This window comes from Rhinoraja longicauda, chromosome 18 (assembly GCF_053455715.1).
Source record: "Rhinoraja longicauda isolate Sanriku21f chromosome 18, sRhiLon1.1, whole genome shotgun sequence".
Taxonomy (NCBI): Eukaryota; Metazoa; Chordata; class Chondrichthyes; order Rajiformes; family Arhynchobatidae; genus Rhinoraja; species Rhinoraja longicauda.
In genome coordinates, this window is record NC_135970.1 from 11271216 (window position 1) to 11287006 (window position 15791).

At 45.0% G+C, this 15791-nt stretch overlaps 1 protein-coding gene across 2 annotated transcripts in view; it reads left to right on the forward strand.

The window, feature by feature from the left end:
- The first annotated feature begins 324 nt into the window (after nucleotides 1-324).
- The window catches only part of mdka (midkine a), a 72339-nt gene continuing 56872 nt past the window's right edge, over nucleotides 325-15791 (forward strand). Inside the window, exon 1 of one of the 2 annotated variants that reach the window (XM_078415107.1) lies at nucleotides 325-473. The gene's annotated coding sequence lies outside the window, so the exon portion shown is untranslated. Of the gene's footprint in view, nucleotides 474-1163; nucleotides 1209-15791 lie in introns of those variants that run through there. The other variant, XM_078415108.1, reaches the window with a different exon arrangement.

The following is a 15791-nucleotide window of genomic DNA, read 5'->3' on the forward strand; positions in this document are numbered from 1 at the left end:
TCTTTTTACTCAGGAACAACTTTGTTGTGAGTGCTGCCGCCGAACGCCAAAGTATCTGAAACGCTCTCACTGAATCAAAGGCGACTCTCGGGTCATTTACCCCCTCTGGTAATGCTTGGTAATTATCCTTGTCTTACTGATTGAGAGAAAGAAAAAGCAACCCCCGAATCTGGTAAATGGCAAAATATCGATTAGGTGCAGCGGCCAGAATCTCAAGGTGGCCGGGAACAAAGGGATTGCTTTGTTCAATTAGTCACTCGCAAAGATTATTTTTTTTCAAATCAAAAGTTAACACTTTTCATCCCGTTGTTTTGAAAGATAAGTTTCTATCACGTGGGCGTGACGTCGCTGTAGGGGCAATGTAAATGTTTTTTTCCAGCTCCAACTAGTTTCAAAAGACTTAGGGGGAGTGAAGAGGCAGAGACGAGCACCGGGAGTCTGAGCTGAGACAAGGCAACACATTATCGCACAAAGTAAGTCCGCGTCCGGGCGCTGTGTGCGCTGTGTGTGTGTGTGTGAAAGAAATGATGACTATCTCAATGAAAGCTGAAGGAGTCTCTGAATGGGGGAGAGAGAGATTGAGATTGTACAGACTACTACATTGTGTGGGGTGCAATGAGGCAGGCACTGGGCAAGTTTAGCACTGAGGAGCACCCTAGTTGCTGTTGGAGTGTAATGTGATGGTTAAAAAGATCTTCCTGGGGTTTGAAATTTGGATGGGACTCTGTCTGGGAGGAGAAGTTATCTCTCTCTCTCTCTCTCTCTCTCTCTCTGACTAGAGACCTTTTGGGCAATGCATCGTTGCCCATTTTTCTTTACCTCCCTCAAGGAATTCCAGTGGGAAGGAAGGGTGGAGGATTGGTAACAAGTGACTGGTGGGAGATCTTTAGTTTTTGGTTTTCGCGGCTCCGGTGTGCGGAATGTCATTAGAGAGCTTCTGAAGAGTTGCGAAGTATCTGGGAGCGGTGGTGGGACCTGGTGTCGGGGGTCCATGAATGATACGGGCAGTGTGGGGATGGTGCAAGAGGAGATTGAGGGGTTGTCTCTGTTAGTGGGGTGGTGTTGTTTTTTAACCGATGCTGGCGTTAGGTTGCAGAGGGGATACACGGGGTAAGTGTTGTGGGGCAAAGGAGACTGCAGAGAGGTTGGAATATTGAGCAAAACACAAACGTTGTTGGAGGAGCTCAGCCGGTCAGGCAGCAACTGGGGTAAGGAATCGATAGGGACCCTTTTTTTGCAGACTTGCACAAAGTCTCGACTCTTGAGTGTTTGGACATTGGGATTTAACTTTGGAGGAATGGGCTGAGAAAGAAAAAAAGTAGTGTGGTCCAACGTTGCATGGGAACATGTGGGAGGGAGATGTCAGCGGGATATTGGGTGGGGAGAGGGGTTCGCGATGGTGGGATGAGAGGATCTAGTTTGGGGGGTGAGAAGATTTGAACGGGTTGAATGGAGATTGGGGAAGATGAAATAGGGAAAGGTTTATGGGGACGTCAGGGGAGGTGTGGAGGGGTTGGGCGGCTGCTGGCACAGTATTAGGTTTAAGACCATGGGGTGGGTGATACTGGAGGGCAAAACATCCAGGCGGTGGAGTGAGTACAACGTGTCCCGGGGAGTTGTTGTCATTTCTTTGCTAACTCTTTCTTCCTCGAGGCTGCAGTAGCCCGTGGCTTTGGCTGGCGTGGATGAAGGGGACTTTAGACTCCTACCTTCACCGAGACGCGGTGAGGAGGACAATTGGGTTGAAATTGGGTTGAAGTTGTCCACGGTGTTCTTGGGGATAGACGCCCCGCCATCCAAGGAGCTGAGCTCCGTCTTCTCCTCCAAACCCTGGACTTCTAACCCATAGTTGACTAATGGGGGGGGGGGGGGGGAGTGGAGATGGGGCAGAGCAAATGGCGGGATGAGAGAAGATCTTTGGATTGGGGTCTTAACTGCGAAAGGGAATTACTGGAGAGTTGGAAATCGAAGAGGGAGGGGAGAGAGGAAAGATTTAGAAAAATTGACAAATTTGGGGTGGGGGGGGATTTGAGCGATTGGAAGATGTGTTTGACCATGCATTGAGGTGTCCCAACCCTTGATAATAAACAACCTTAGGTGTGGTACTGGAATTTGGGATTATTGAGAAATTGGGAGACAACTAACCAAGCAATGTTAGGAACCATAGAGAGAGAATGGGTTTCTGTAAATGCTGTGTTTTGGGGAATTAGTTTCACTCAAATGGATGCCAGTGATGCTGTTGGTTTAGATTAGGAAACTTATCGAGTCATTGACTGAGTAGTGATGCCATCCCATGGCACTATTTGGAGAAAAATATTCAACCCTCCCCGTATCAGTTACTGTGCTCCCACTGTTAGTTTTAAAACCAGCCTGTGTAATTTGCCTTCTGAACTTTCCTATTTCAAAACTGTCTCCTAGTTTGCAAATGATAAAACAATCAAAGTCAAAGGTGTGAAACTACTTTGAGAAATAACAAGCTGAAACCCCAAAATGTCACCCATTCCTTCTCTCCAGCGTTACTCCAGCTTTTGTGTGTCTATTTTAAACTGGAAAAAAAAGTGTTGTTCTTGCCAATTGTCTTCCTTCCAACCGTAGAAATGGGTTCGTCCTCCACCCCCAACTTGGGCTTGGAGTAATGTCAGTGGCAATTAACTGTCGCCCAATGTTCAGCTTTCCAGAACGCGCTGTGTGCATTAAATCTTGAGTGAGCACTGTGGGTGGTGAGTAGTATTGCAGCCTCATGGATGAGCAGAGTGGTCCCCCCTCCCCCCCTCTGCACTGAGCTGTGACCACTGGACACATCAGTGACCAGTAGTGAACACTTCTTGGTGAAGTCGTCAAGGGAAGTGTTGTGGAAAGCTGAACATTGGAGCAATTTTTAATTTAGGAATGCACCATTTAAGCTTATAGCTGTGGCTCTCTGTAGTCAGTTGGAACTCGAGCATGATTAGGGAATAGGAAGAATTTGCTATTTTAGACAGCACTTTTCATGGTCTCAGGACATCCAGAACAATTCACAGCACTACTTTAGCCCAGTTACTGTGTAAAGCAGGATTTAATTGTGTCCCTTTGCGAGGTTTTTTTTCCTACTGTTGAGGAAGGCAATTGAGAGAATTCTAGCTTTGTTTTAACTTCATAGAAAATCTCCCACTGTTTTTGAGAAACTACTTTTTTTTTTTTAAGTGCAAGCCGTAAAGTTACGGTCTTTTAACAAAAGGCAAGTAAACAGTAATAAAGTCTATGGATGTCATACTTAATTTGGTGAGTAATTCTGAACAGCCTGCTTTAAAGTAACACTTTGTGTCAAATTAAACACATGGACTTGTGGTTAATTAAAGACTGAGGAACGTTTTAAATCGTTGATCTACATTTTCTCCCCAGGTTCAACTGAGGGGGTGGACAAAATTGCTCACATAATTGAATTCAGGTCATTTGGAGGCGTCTGATGAGGCAGAGTTTGACACCTTGTTTTTTTTTACCTCAGTGGGAATCCTTGACCTTACCCAGGCATGGTTGCAATTGGGAGCATGCTGTTAAACAGAGATAACTGCAACAATAGCTCTCAGAAATCCTAAATCCTCTTTCATATTTGCTCAATTTCTAACACTTGAAATGCTCACGCAAAATGTGAACATCAAATCAATTGGTATTTGGAATGCTTTCACAGTACCTTGCAAATCCTCGTAAAACGATGATGTTTTGCAGTTCTCAAGTTGGGGAAAACTGCAGATGAATTAACTTTGCTAACTGCTTTAGTTTGGGAAAGTGCTGGGCAGCTAAAACCGTGTTTTCAGCTGCATGGCGGAAATGCAAGTTGGAACTGGATTGAAGCAGAACCAACTGCATCATTTGCATCAAAGGGTCTGCCAGCCAGCAAAACTGTTCTCACTCTCTCGCCTCCCCCTCCCCACCCAATGTAACTCTAAACCCTTCGTTCGTTCGCTTAGCCCAAGTGTTCCTTACGATGCGGACAGAAAGTGGGTCTTATTTTTACTTGCTTTCCTGCAGTTTCCAGCACTGGTGCAATTTCAGTCTAATAGGTTGGCAGTGTAACTTGTGCTGTTGAAGGGAGCCTCTCCATAATGAGGTGTTGGGAGCCAAGCAGTGAGGAAGACTTTGCTGGCAATTTTGTAACAGATGGCATTTAGTTCAGAATATAGTCCTGTATTGTGCAGTGACTGGGAACTGATGTATGTCAAAGTACTCTTAAAGGAAAATAAAACTGTGTCGCCTTGAAACTCTGCTGAGTATCCATTACTTCTCCTAGTGAGCACCAGGTGAAATTATTTGGTGCAAAAAACAACTAATTCTTTTCAGATTTGTGGCTTGGGGATTTGCCTCTGTAACGTCCGCCCTTGCAATTTTTCAATGAGAGGTGCTTCCATTTGTATTTCCCGAGACTTACAATCCAGAGCTTTGATATTTGGGGTATTGGTGATGAACCAGTGATTGAAGGTGGGCATATTGTTTCCCTCTCAGATATGTGGAAGCAACTACAATAAGAATTTTTTGTTGTTTATTTCTTAAATAATTATCCGTTAATGGCAATCGTCCAGATATCTGGGAGCTGCTTCCAGTTTTGAAGCCTGTCTAATTGTATGAATGGCTAAACAAGGTACTCAGGATTGAGAAATGTTTCCAACTCTTAAGTTGGGAGATAATTATCCAACTTGGTGTAGGTACAGTAGGATAGAATGTAATTTGGCAAATTCTATCCTCTTCCTCCTAATGGCTATTGAGTGTTTTTTAAAACCCCCTTGAACTGCAATCTTGAATTGTTCAGCAATTGAATGAATCCCTGGTCTCCACAACTCCCCTGACTGATATTTCACTTGGGCATCTTACACCCCAGCGGTCGGTATGAACATTGACTTCTCTAACTTCAAGTAACTCTTGCTTTCCCTCTCTCTCCATCCCTTCCCAGATCTCCGACCAGTCTTACTGTCTCTGACTACATTTCATCTCTGTTTGCTTTGTTGTTCACTTCTCCCAGCTAACAATGATCTATTCTACATTTTCCTTGATCTCCGTTCCCTTTGTCCTATTTTCCACACCTTACACTTCCTAGTCTACGATCTCCCTCTCCCCTGACATCAGTCTGAAGAAGGGTCTCGACCCTTTCCTTCTGTCCAGAGATGCTGCCTGTCCCGCTGAGTTACTCCAGCATTTTGTGACTATCCCCTGACTGATTGCTGGAGGCAGACTCGTGAGTAGGCTCTAGACTCTTTCTTTTCCATTTGGGCAATGCATGAGAACATGCAGAATGAGCATGGAGAAGGTTGAGCTTCTCCCTCTGGCTGCACAGCCAAGAATGGAGGAATTGCAATTACCATCCTTCCTGCATCGTGCATTGGAAACTCGTATCAGTCTGCAGGTTGTAATAATGCACTTTATAGACCCTGTCCTCAAAAGGGCTGAAAATCTTTCACCCAGAGGCAGCAGGTCAAAGGTTAGCCCACCGCTGGTTGGGTAGACAATCTGCTCCAAATTGTCCAGCTGCGATCGATCCACCGTCTCGTTAACTAGGGAGCGGCCTGGCCTCCCATCTACACCACTATCTTTAATCAGACTTTACTTATAAAGTATTTTATCTTGCACTAAACATTATACCATTTATCCTGTATTTGTACACTATGGACGGCTTAATTGTAATCATAGATATTTTTTTCGCATGACTGGGTAGCACGTAACAAAAACCGTTTCACTCTACCTCAGTAAACGTGGCAATAATAAAACAAAGCTAGACTAATATGTTGCCTTAACGTGCAGAGCTGTACTGAGTTTGTCTGTCCTTTTGCAACTGATTTCCAATCTAGGCAGCTTTGATGCGATTAACATTATGTAGATGTTTGCAGCTCAAACCAATTTAATGCATGAAGAGGCTATAAGATCTAGTCCGGACCCAGCCAATTGCTATGGCGTGAGACCTCCCTCGTAAAACACTATCTTCCCGTCTTGATTCATGCCTTGACCTCGAGCCCTTGGGTCATATTTTCTGAAAAGGTGCACTCAGGTGGGAATTACGGCTGCTGTCCTCTGCAGGTCACTTGGTGCTAGTGTGTTTAACACGGCAGTGAAGATTGAACTGTGTTGGGAGTTTTTTTGGATTGAAAGTGGCCTCATTCCATCGAGGGAAGAAAAGACGGCAAGGTAAAATGCCACGTGAATGTGTCCTCTTGACTGGTGCATGAAGCAAGAAGTGTTGCCTTGGTCGAGAGTGTCTCTGTGTCGTGCTTGTACTGGAATGGCATCCAACAGCAACCCAGTTGGAGATCGCATAGACCCTCAATGCCCTAATTCTTGGATAAACTTTGTCTTCTTTTATGCATCTCTCACAAAATTGTACAGTTGCAATCAATTTGGCGAGCCTCCTCGATAATGGAAACTGAGTCCTTCTGCAGTAAGTTCCGTGAGAAATAATGTTGCCGACGTGGAGTTTTCTGGGTCTACCCCCAGCCCTTGGGATAATCCAAATTAGGCCTGATCCTCGTTTAGAAATGTCAGTGTCACAACCGTTTGTGGTACATTTTGTAAATGATTGATTGGACATTTCTATTCTTTATTCTATCGTGATTCAATGATCCTTCATTCCTACGATTCTTCACTCTCTGATCCACTCTATTGTGAGAGTGCATGTCTCAGTATGTACGTACTGGCAAGCTGCCTTGCAAGAGTTTTCCCAGCTGACTGTGTCCCCTTTAAAATTCTGTCCCACTCAGCACTGGCACTTTCACACTGCTGGTCTGTAAGCCTCTTTGTTTACATCTGTCCAGGAACCAAAGTGCTTTCAATCCCTGAGCTAGGATTAGGGTTGAAAGGTTGGCATTGACATCACTGGCACCGCGGGTGGGGGGGGGTTGCTTTTACTTTAAAAAAAAGTAAAATTAAACTCCCCTGGGAGAATTATCGATCCTTGCTGGGGAAAATCAAATTGCTGTGTGGAAGGATTTGAGCCTGTGAGACCTGTCAGATCGAAGAGCAGCGCGAGGTTTCCAAACGGAAAGCTCGATCGGGTGATATTCATCGGCTCTCAAACAAAAAGTTTCATTCAAAAGGCAGCTGCCAGATTTTAGTGATGTAATTGTGATTAAAATAAACACCACCTCTTCTCCCCTCTCCCATCGGCCAAAAGGTATAAAACTGTGAAAACACACACCTCCAGGTTAAGGGGCAGTTTCTTCCCAGCTGTTATCAGGCAACTGAAGCTTCCTGCCAACAACTAGAGAGCAGTCCTAAGTTACTATCTCCCTCAGTGGAGACCCTTGGACTATCTTTGATCGGACTATACTGGGCTATATCTTGCACTGAACGTTCTTTGCGTTATTCCCTTTATCATGTATCTGTACAGTGTGGACGGCTCGATTGCAATCGTGTTTTGTCATTCCGCTGACTGGGTTAGCAGGCAGCAAAAGCTTTTCATTGTACATCGGTACACGTGGCAATAAACTAAACTCAGTTTCCAGAAGTGCTAGAATCAGGAGTGCGGAGTAAATGCAGCCTCTGGTGACTTGAAACGTTTGAACTGCGGCTGCCTGAAATGTTATCGAGTGGAAGGTGGGTGGCTTCAATTCGTGTGTTTCGCTCTCTCTCAACCACTTCAGTAACTTGTGCTGTCCCTAACTTCATGAATTTTGACCATTTAATACTTCAGATCAGTCGAACTCACAAGCAGATCACTTCTCCCACCAGCAGAAGCAAACAGTTGAGGTTGAGTGTGTTATCTCACAACGCATTTCAAATTGCTTTGATTGTGACCTTTTGAGGACTATTGCACTGTGTTTTGGCCCCAAGCTTCCCTGCTGGTGTTTATTCTGACTTTGTGCCTTCTCTCACTTTACTCCATCTCGCCTTTTCGACCTGAAACATTGACCATTCCTTTCCACTCACAGATGCTGCTGAACCTGCTGAGTTCCTCCAGCAGATTGTTTGTTGCTCTGGATTCCAGCATCTGCAGACTCTTGTGCCTCTGTTTAACTGATCCACTCTGCGCCCTGCCTCGTGTGTGATCTTTGTTTGCTTGTTTAAATGCAACAATCACTTAATTGGTGGTACAGTCCATTTCCAACCATTTCTTTCATAATTATGTATCTCCTGAAGATCCTTTTGGCTTTCTGTTAAAATGTGGCACTTCAGCAGTGGATCAGCTTCCATTTTACGGGTTTAGTTTAGTACTTTACTGTAGAGGTACAGCATGGAAACGGGCTCTTGACCCACCGAGTCCCCCCTGACCAGCGATCACCCCATCCATACACACTAGGGACAATTTACAATTTACTGAAGTCAATTAACCTACAAACCTGCAGGTCTTTGGAGTGTGGGAGGAAACCAGAGCACCCGGAGAAAACTCACTCGGGTCACAGAGAGAGTGTACCACCTCTGTCCAGACAGCGACCGTAGTCACGATCAAGCATGGGTCTCTGGCAACAGCTCTACTACTGCCCCACTGTGCCACCTCTAGAAGTGACTGCTATTCAGGTTAAGATAGCTGTTAGGATTTTAAACAGAGGAATTGCAGATGCTGGAATCTTGAGTTAAAAACCATGGTCATGCTGGGTCAGACAGCACCTCTGGAGATGTTTCGGGTCAGGACCCTTCTTTAGATTTCTTCTGTTTTTAAATTTGAAACATCAGGAGTGAAAGATCAGCCACTCACTATGAAGGACAGTGGTGAGCTGCAGGGGGGATGCCCCTGTATTTCTGCTTACTCTATTGTTGGGCAATGCAAGTTGTGGGCAACCTGCGGGTGACATTTTCACCATGTGTGTTCATCACCATACACTACAGGCAGATACACTTAAGGTGTTTATTCTCCAATTTTAAGTAACACCCCCCCCATCCTCATCCTCTCTTTCCTGTGCCAAACCCCTATGAGCACACTGTTCTCTACCTTCCCGTCCCCCTCCCCCCTCTCCTTCCATCTATATCCCTCTCTCTGTGATTTTACATTTCACTCCTTATCTGATCATTTTGCCTCCTTTTCACCTCTAGCCTTTGTCAGTTACTCCACCCATCTTTCAATCAGACCCCCTTGACCTGTAGAAACAAGGAACTACAGAGGCTGGTTTACACAGAAGGACACAGTGCTGGAATAACTCAGCAGGTCAGGCAGCATCTGTGGAGAACATGGATAGGTGACGTTTCGGGTCAGGACATAGCCTGAAGAAGGAACTGACCCGAAATGTCACCTATCCCGGTTCTCCAGAGATGCTGTCTGACACACTGAGTTACTCCATCACTTTCTGGCCCCTCCTCACTAAAGGACTGTGACTTAAGTAGTGTTGAATCTTGCTTTTTTTTGTTGTTTAATTTAGTTTTCAGCTGGCAAGCAGGGAAAGCGAGAAATTGACATGATGAATGTGTTTTGTTGAGAGCTTTTTGGTTGCTATATAAAGTGACTTTTAAATGGGTTGTGGGCTTCTATGTATCCAAGCATCACTTTCCCCTCTGACCCCCACCAGATCTCCAGGGACACTGATGTGTAACAGAAACTTGTCTACCGACTCCATATGGAATCCCTCCCACATCAGACAGGTTAATCCCAAGGAGTTGAGCGAGGAGAGACTTGGTTTTTTAATGCTTTCTTATATATTTTTTTAAAAGGGGTTTGGGTTAGGCTAGATGTAATTTTTTTTTGTCTTTTCTTCCAGCTGTGTGTTAGATGTTAACAATTGCCGGTTTATAACACGTGGCAGAATTCGCCATCACCCTGAAGAAGTAAGGCTGAGTTAATCACTAATGCCAAAAAATCGGCTTTTGATTTGTTTAAGATCTGTTTAATTGCTGCCACCCAGCGTCTCCGTCTAATTCTTGAAACTAACCTTATTACGGTTGTGAGGCGTTTGTTTGTCTTGCAGTGATCAGCATTGTGATCTCTGAAGCTTTCATTCTGTAGTCAAGAGTGGAGCCCACAACCAAAGAGACATTATTTTTTTTCTCTTCTGGGAAGTCACGTGGTTTGAACTTTGACCCTCCTCTGTAAGCAGTTTAGTCATTTTTGGCTGTGAAATGAAATAGAATATGTCCTTGGCATCCTGCCTGATTTTGTACCAAATTTCTCATTACGTTGCAATTGAATTCCTTTGTCTTCACCGGACTACTGAAGGCTGGAACTCCCAGTCCAACTGCATGGTGGGAGAGCTTTCACCAGAAGGACCACAATGGTTGAAGGGAAGGATGTTCATTATCGTCTTCTCAAGGGCAATTAGCCATGGGCATAAAATTCCAGCCTCATGAGGTAGCAGACAAGTTAAAGGGGTTTTGGTTGAAGAACTTCCTTTCTTTTGGGGAAAATTAAAACACTGCTACTCAAGTGCGTATTTTGTACAAAATAATTTGAATGTTGGGAAGGTTGATTTTATAGTTTGCCTTTTACAAGCAACATGGTCAACCCACACAGGAATCACTGAAGGTCAACCAGTAGGAATGGCGGACCAGAATAATATATTAGCCACAATCAATAAGGATGGAAGATTTATTTCCCTAAACAACGTCGGTAATATATAAATGGGTTTTTAACAATTTGTCTCAAGAACTAGCAATACCGGCAGGGTTTTTTTTTCATTTCTGCATTTTATTAGAAACAAAAGCTAAAATTTACTTTCGAGATGCAGCGCGGAAACAGACACTTTGTCACACCGAGTCCGCACCGGCCAGCGATCCCCGCTCATTAACACAATCCTACAACACACTAGGGACAATTTTACAATTATACCAATCCAATTGAACCACAAACCTGCACGTCTTTGGAGTGTGGAGGAAACCGAAGATCTCGGAGAAAACCCATGGGGAGAACGTACAAACTCCGTACAGACGAGCACCTGTAGTCAGGATCGAACCAGGCTCTCTGGCGATGTAAGGCAGTAGCTCCACTGCTACGCCACAGTGCCGTCCCTAAATTCTGAAAGTGCAACAGTAGGATTGAGTTTGCTGTTGTATATACATCTGGAAAGCTCCAGCCCAGTTCTGGAACATAAAGCACTTTGCTACCATGTCCATGTTGTTAATGGTGGGGTGTGCCAGGAATCTGTCACTAAATCAGTGTTGTTCTTGTGAAAGGTATGGATTTCTCCATGGGAGAAGGATAACTCTGGACCATTCTGAAAGAAAATGCTTGTCCACCAAGAATGGTGTGAGATGATTTCATGCATCTTGGAGGTGATTGTAAAAATACGGACATAGAATATGTGTGCATGCTTACCTTTTTTTTAGTTTAGTTTAGAGCGCGGAAACAGGCTCTCCGGCCCACCGAGTCTGCTCCAACCAGCGATCCCTGCACATTAACATTATCCTACCCACTAGGGACAATTTTACATTTATACCAAGCCAATTAACCTACAATCCTGTACATCTTTGGAGTGTGAGAGGAAACCGGAGATCCCGGAGAAAACCCACGCATGTCACGGGGATAACTTACAAACTCTGTACTGACAGCACCTGTAGTCGGAGGTATTTATTCGCAAAATGCTGGAGTAACTCAGCAGGTCAGGCAGCATCTCGGGAGAGAAGGAATGGGTGACGTTTCGGGTCGAGACCCTTCTTCAGCACCTGTAGTCGGGATCGAACTAGAGTCCCTGGTGCTGTAAGGCAGCAACTCTACCACTGCGCCACCGTGCTGCCCAACTGGATTTAAGGTAGTAGGAATGAATAACTTGTCGCCTCTGATCCATGGTCCTGTTGTGGTTCTTCTCATGCCCATCTTTGTGTGTGATGAACATTCAGATTTTCTTTTCCTTTAAGACTGAGAGCTCTAGAGTGGCGCTGCTCTTTGTCATTGAGTCATACAGCATTGAAACAGGCCCTTCGGCCCAACTTTCCCACACCGACCAACACGTCCCATCTACACTAGTCCCACCTGACTGCATTTGGCCCATATCCCTCTAAACTTGTACCATTCATGTACCTATCCAAATGTTTCTTAAACGTTGCGATGCTACCTGCCTCAACTACCTCCTCTGGCAGCTTGTTTCATACACCCACCACCCTCGACGTGTAAATGTTACCCTTCAGATTCCTATTAAATCTTTCCCCCCCCCCTTGCCTTAAACTTGTGTCCCCTGGTTCTCGATCCCCCTACTCTGGGCAAGAGACTCTGTGCGTCTACTCGATCTATTTCTCTCATGATTTTGTGCACCTCTATAAGATGACCATGTTGAGAAATAGTCCTTCATTCCCTTTCAACCATCTGTGCACCAGACACACCAGCACACAACGTCTTCTAGACATGTGTATTGATGTCACCTGATATATCCTCACAAGCACAAAGTTCTACCATGCACTTTAGAACCGTGAGGTCTAGCAAGCCTTGGTCAGAGGGACAAGACCTGCTTCGATGTATGTTAAAGGGCGGAGCATGCCTGGGCAGCTGCGGGAGAATCCAGGAAGTCCATCTTTCTCCAAGGTAGGTGCCTTCTTTATCGTTCTCCATTAGAGCTCTCTTTCCACCTCCCCTTCACTTTGATGCTAATATCCCCAGTCATCTGGTCTATGACACCCATGCCAATCCCCTCTCTAAAATCCCTCCCAGGTATTGATCTCCTCACACCCACAGGTAATCCTTTCCCTAATCTCCATGACCCATTCCACACTGCTTCATGCCCTGTCTCCAACCCCCACTTGCTATAGTGATGGCAGACCCACACACAATGCCTGAGACTTGTACGTGATAGAACATCCAAGCCAGTGAGTTATTCAGCAGGCCATGCCAAGGGATGGCACCTTAGTACTGGCATCGCCGGAGAGTGTAGTGGCACAGTATTTTGACTTGCTACCCCACAGCTTTCTGATCCGGGTTCAATCCTGACCCCTGGCACTGAGGGGTAAGGAAATTGCATGTTCTTGCCATAACTGGAACTTTCAGGTTGGTGCATCATTTGGACTCTCTAACTTGTATGTGATGTGTAGATGAGTGGCAAAATCCAGTGGACATGATGGGAATGTAGGGAGAATAAAATTGTATTGTAGGATTAGGATTGACTCAGAATCAGAATCAGAATTACCTTTATTGTCATCCAAAAAAAAACAAGTCTTTTTTGGACGAGATTTCGGGACCCACAGTCCCACAATAAGAGCAATAAAATAAGCAATTACACACACAACCACAAACCAACACAAAACACAAAAAGAAACATCCATCACAGTGAGTCTCCTCCAGTCCCCTCCTCACTGTGATGGAAGGCCAGAATGTCTCTTCTCTTCTCCTGCCGTCTTCTCCCGCAGTCAGGCTGTTGTAGTTGCCACGTTCCAGGCCGATGAGTTAAAGTGCCAGTTTTCATGCTGTCTTCTCTCTACATGGCAGGAAATGCACAAGTGGGAGAGTTATTCAGCAGAACATGGTGCTGATTTTTAAAAGGGATGGATGATTTAAAAAAAAAAAAAAACTATTTTGGGGATGTTAATGGGACTATGGAGAGAATTAAATGGGATGAGTATAATGGCCATTTGATGTGGACTCAGTGGGCCAAAGAAGGAATGGCTAGTTTTATTAAACTTTTATTAGACATTCATTAGAAGTTTCTTTCTGTTCACAGTTTTTTTTCCTCGCGTTTAACTATAATAACCATGATGACAAGGAGACAAGGCTCTATTGGTAGCATGGCAGATCTCCAGTGGGGTGGACACGTTTTGAAAGTTGAGATTTGGAGCATGCAGACTGAAAACTGCTTTAAAATCGGTGAAATCCTGGCCTGTTCTATTCCTCTCTGTCTGCCTCCTCTTACCCAACAGTTAAAAGCAGAGTCTGCCACAAAAGGCATCGACAGTTTTAATGCCTGAAATATAATGCATTCCTCAAGTCTGAAAATCATTGTGCACAGTCCAACATTGAGGCTGTATAAATGTTCTATTTGGGGGAGAAAATTGATCTTTACATGCTCCTGGTTTCACGGTCTTAGTGATGCATTCTTTCCACCTTAAAACTGATATATTAAGTACTAAATTTAGTATTTCTTCACTTCCCTCGCTCTCTGTAACCCGCCTCTTGAACCACTCGGGTGGTCCATAATGAGATGCTGCTCCATTTCATTATGGAATCCCCTGCCTCTAAACATGACCATTTTCAGTAATCCGTGATCCAGTTTTGATTTTGCACTCAGCGTGCCTGGCAGCGTGTCTGGAGTGGTGATGAGCGTTTGACGACACTGGACATGTATTCGCTGGAGTTTAGATGAGGGGGGATCTCATTGAAGCTCATTGATGCTATAGCCTCAGAATAAAAGAACGTACTTTTCGAAAGGGGATGAGGAGGAATTTATTTAGTCAGAGGGAGGTGAAGTGAATCTGTGGAATTCTTTGCCACAGAAGGTTATGGATGCCAAGTTAGTGGATAATTTTAAGGTGGAGATTGATAGATTCTTGATTAGTACAGATGCCTGGGGCTACAGGGAGATGATAGGAAAATGGGGTTGAGAGGGAAAGATAGATCAGCCATGATTGAATGGTGGAGTAGACTTGATGGGCTGAATGGCCTAACTCTGCTCCTACATTTTATGAACAAAGGCTCCCATTAATAATCCCGACCTTTTCACCAGCAGGAAAAGCTTTCACTCGTTCAATGTGCGGACTGTGGTGGATCGCCAGAAAAATATCGGGGTGGTCAGTGCCATGTTTTCCAGACACACACACACACACATGACTATTTCATGGTGAGGGAGCCCATACTGCCTGCCAATGTCCTGTGGGGCTTGATTATTGGGGCCAAGGGCAAACTTTGCCTCCCACGACTGGCCACTGCTGCTGATAGCCAATACAAGCATATGCTGGTCTCCTTGTGATGCATTAGTTTTTATTATCTGCACCAAGGTGTGGAGGCCATATTGTGGAGCCTCGCTGGAGGATAGGCTGAAGGAGTTCTGGAGCCTGAGGGCCACCAGGCAGAACCTGGAAGGCAGCACGAGCGAAAGGAGCAGGAGGAATGAGGCAGCCGTAGGGGGGGATGTCCTTGCTCAGCAACCACTGACCCATCTCCCAGCAGAGGAGGAAGGTGTTGTCAACAGGATATATGGGGAGAAAACAAAATGCTGGAGTAATTTAGCGCGTTAGGCAGCATTCCTGGAGAGCATGGGTGGATGATGTTTCAGGCCGGGACTCTTCTTCAAACTCTTTTAGAATATATACGAAATTCCCTGATGTTCCTCCGAAGGAGCCTAAACTGATAAAGCCCGGATGTAAGGCTACTGATCTTCTCGCCACACCATTCAACATAGCCCATTACTTATCAGGCAAGGGTTCCCATATATACACACAAACTAAACACTCAATAAATTGGAGTAGAGACGGCTGTGAGGAGAAATAAAGTCAAAATACAAAGTGCTGAAGTCCGCAGTGGGTTGGGCAGCATCTGGAAAGGTAGTGTTTTGTGTCGGAATCTTTCTGCAGGGGAATTTAGATTTTTTTAGATTTTAGATTTAGAGATACAGCGCGGAAACAGGCCCTTCGGCCCACCGAGTCCGCGCCGCCCAGCGATCCCCGCACATTAACGCTATCCTACACACACACACACACTAGGGACAATTTTTACATTTACCCAGTCAATTAACCTACATACCTGTACGTCTTTGGAGTGTGGGAGGAAACCGAAGATCTCGGAGAAAACCCACACAGGTCACGGGGAGAATGTAAAAAAACTCCGTACAGACGGCGCCCGTAGTCAGGATCGAACCTGAGTCTCCGGCGTTGCATTTGCTGTAAGGCAGCAACTCTACCGCTGCGCCACCGTGCCGTAAAAGTATTTGTTTTGATTGTGCAGTGTTTCCTTAGCAATTTTCTTGGGCAGGACAGCCAATATGTAATAAAGT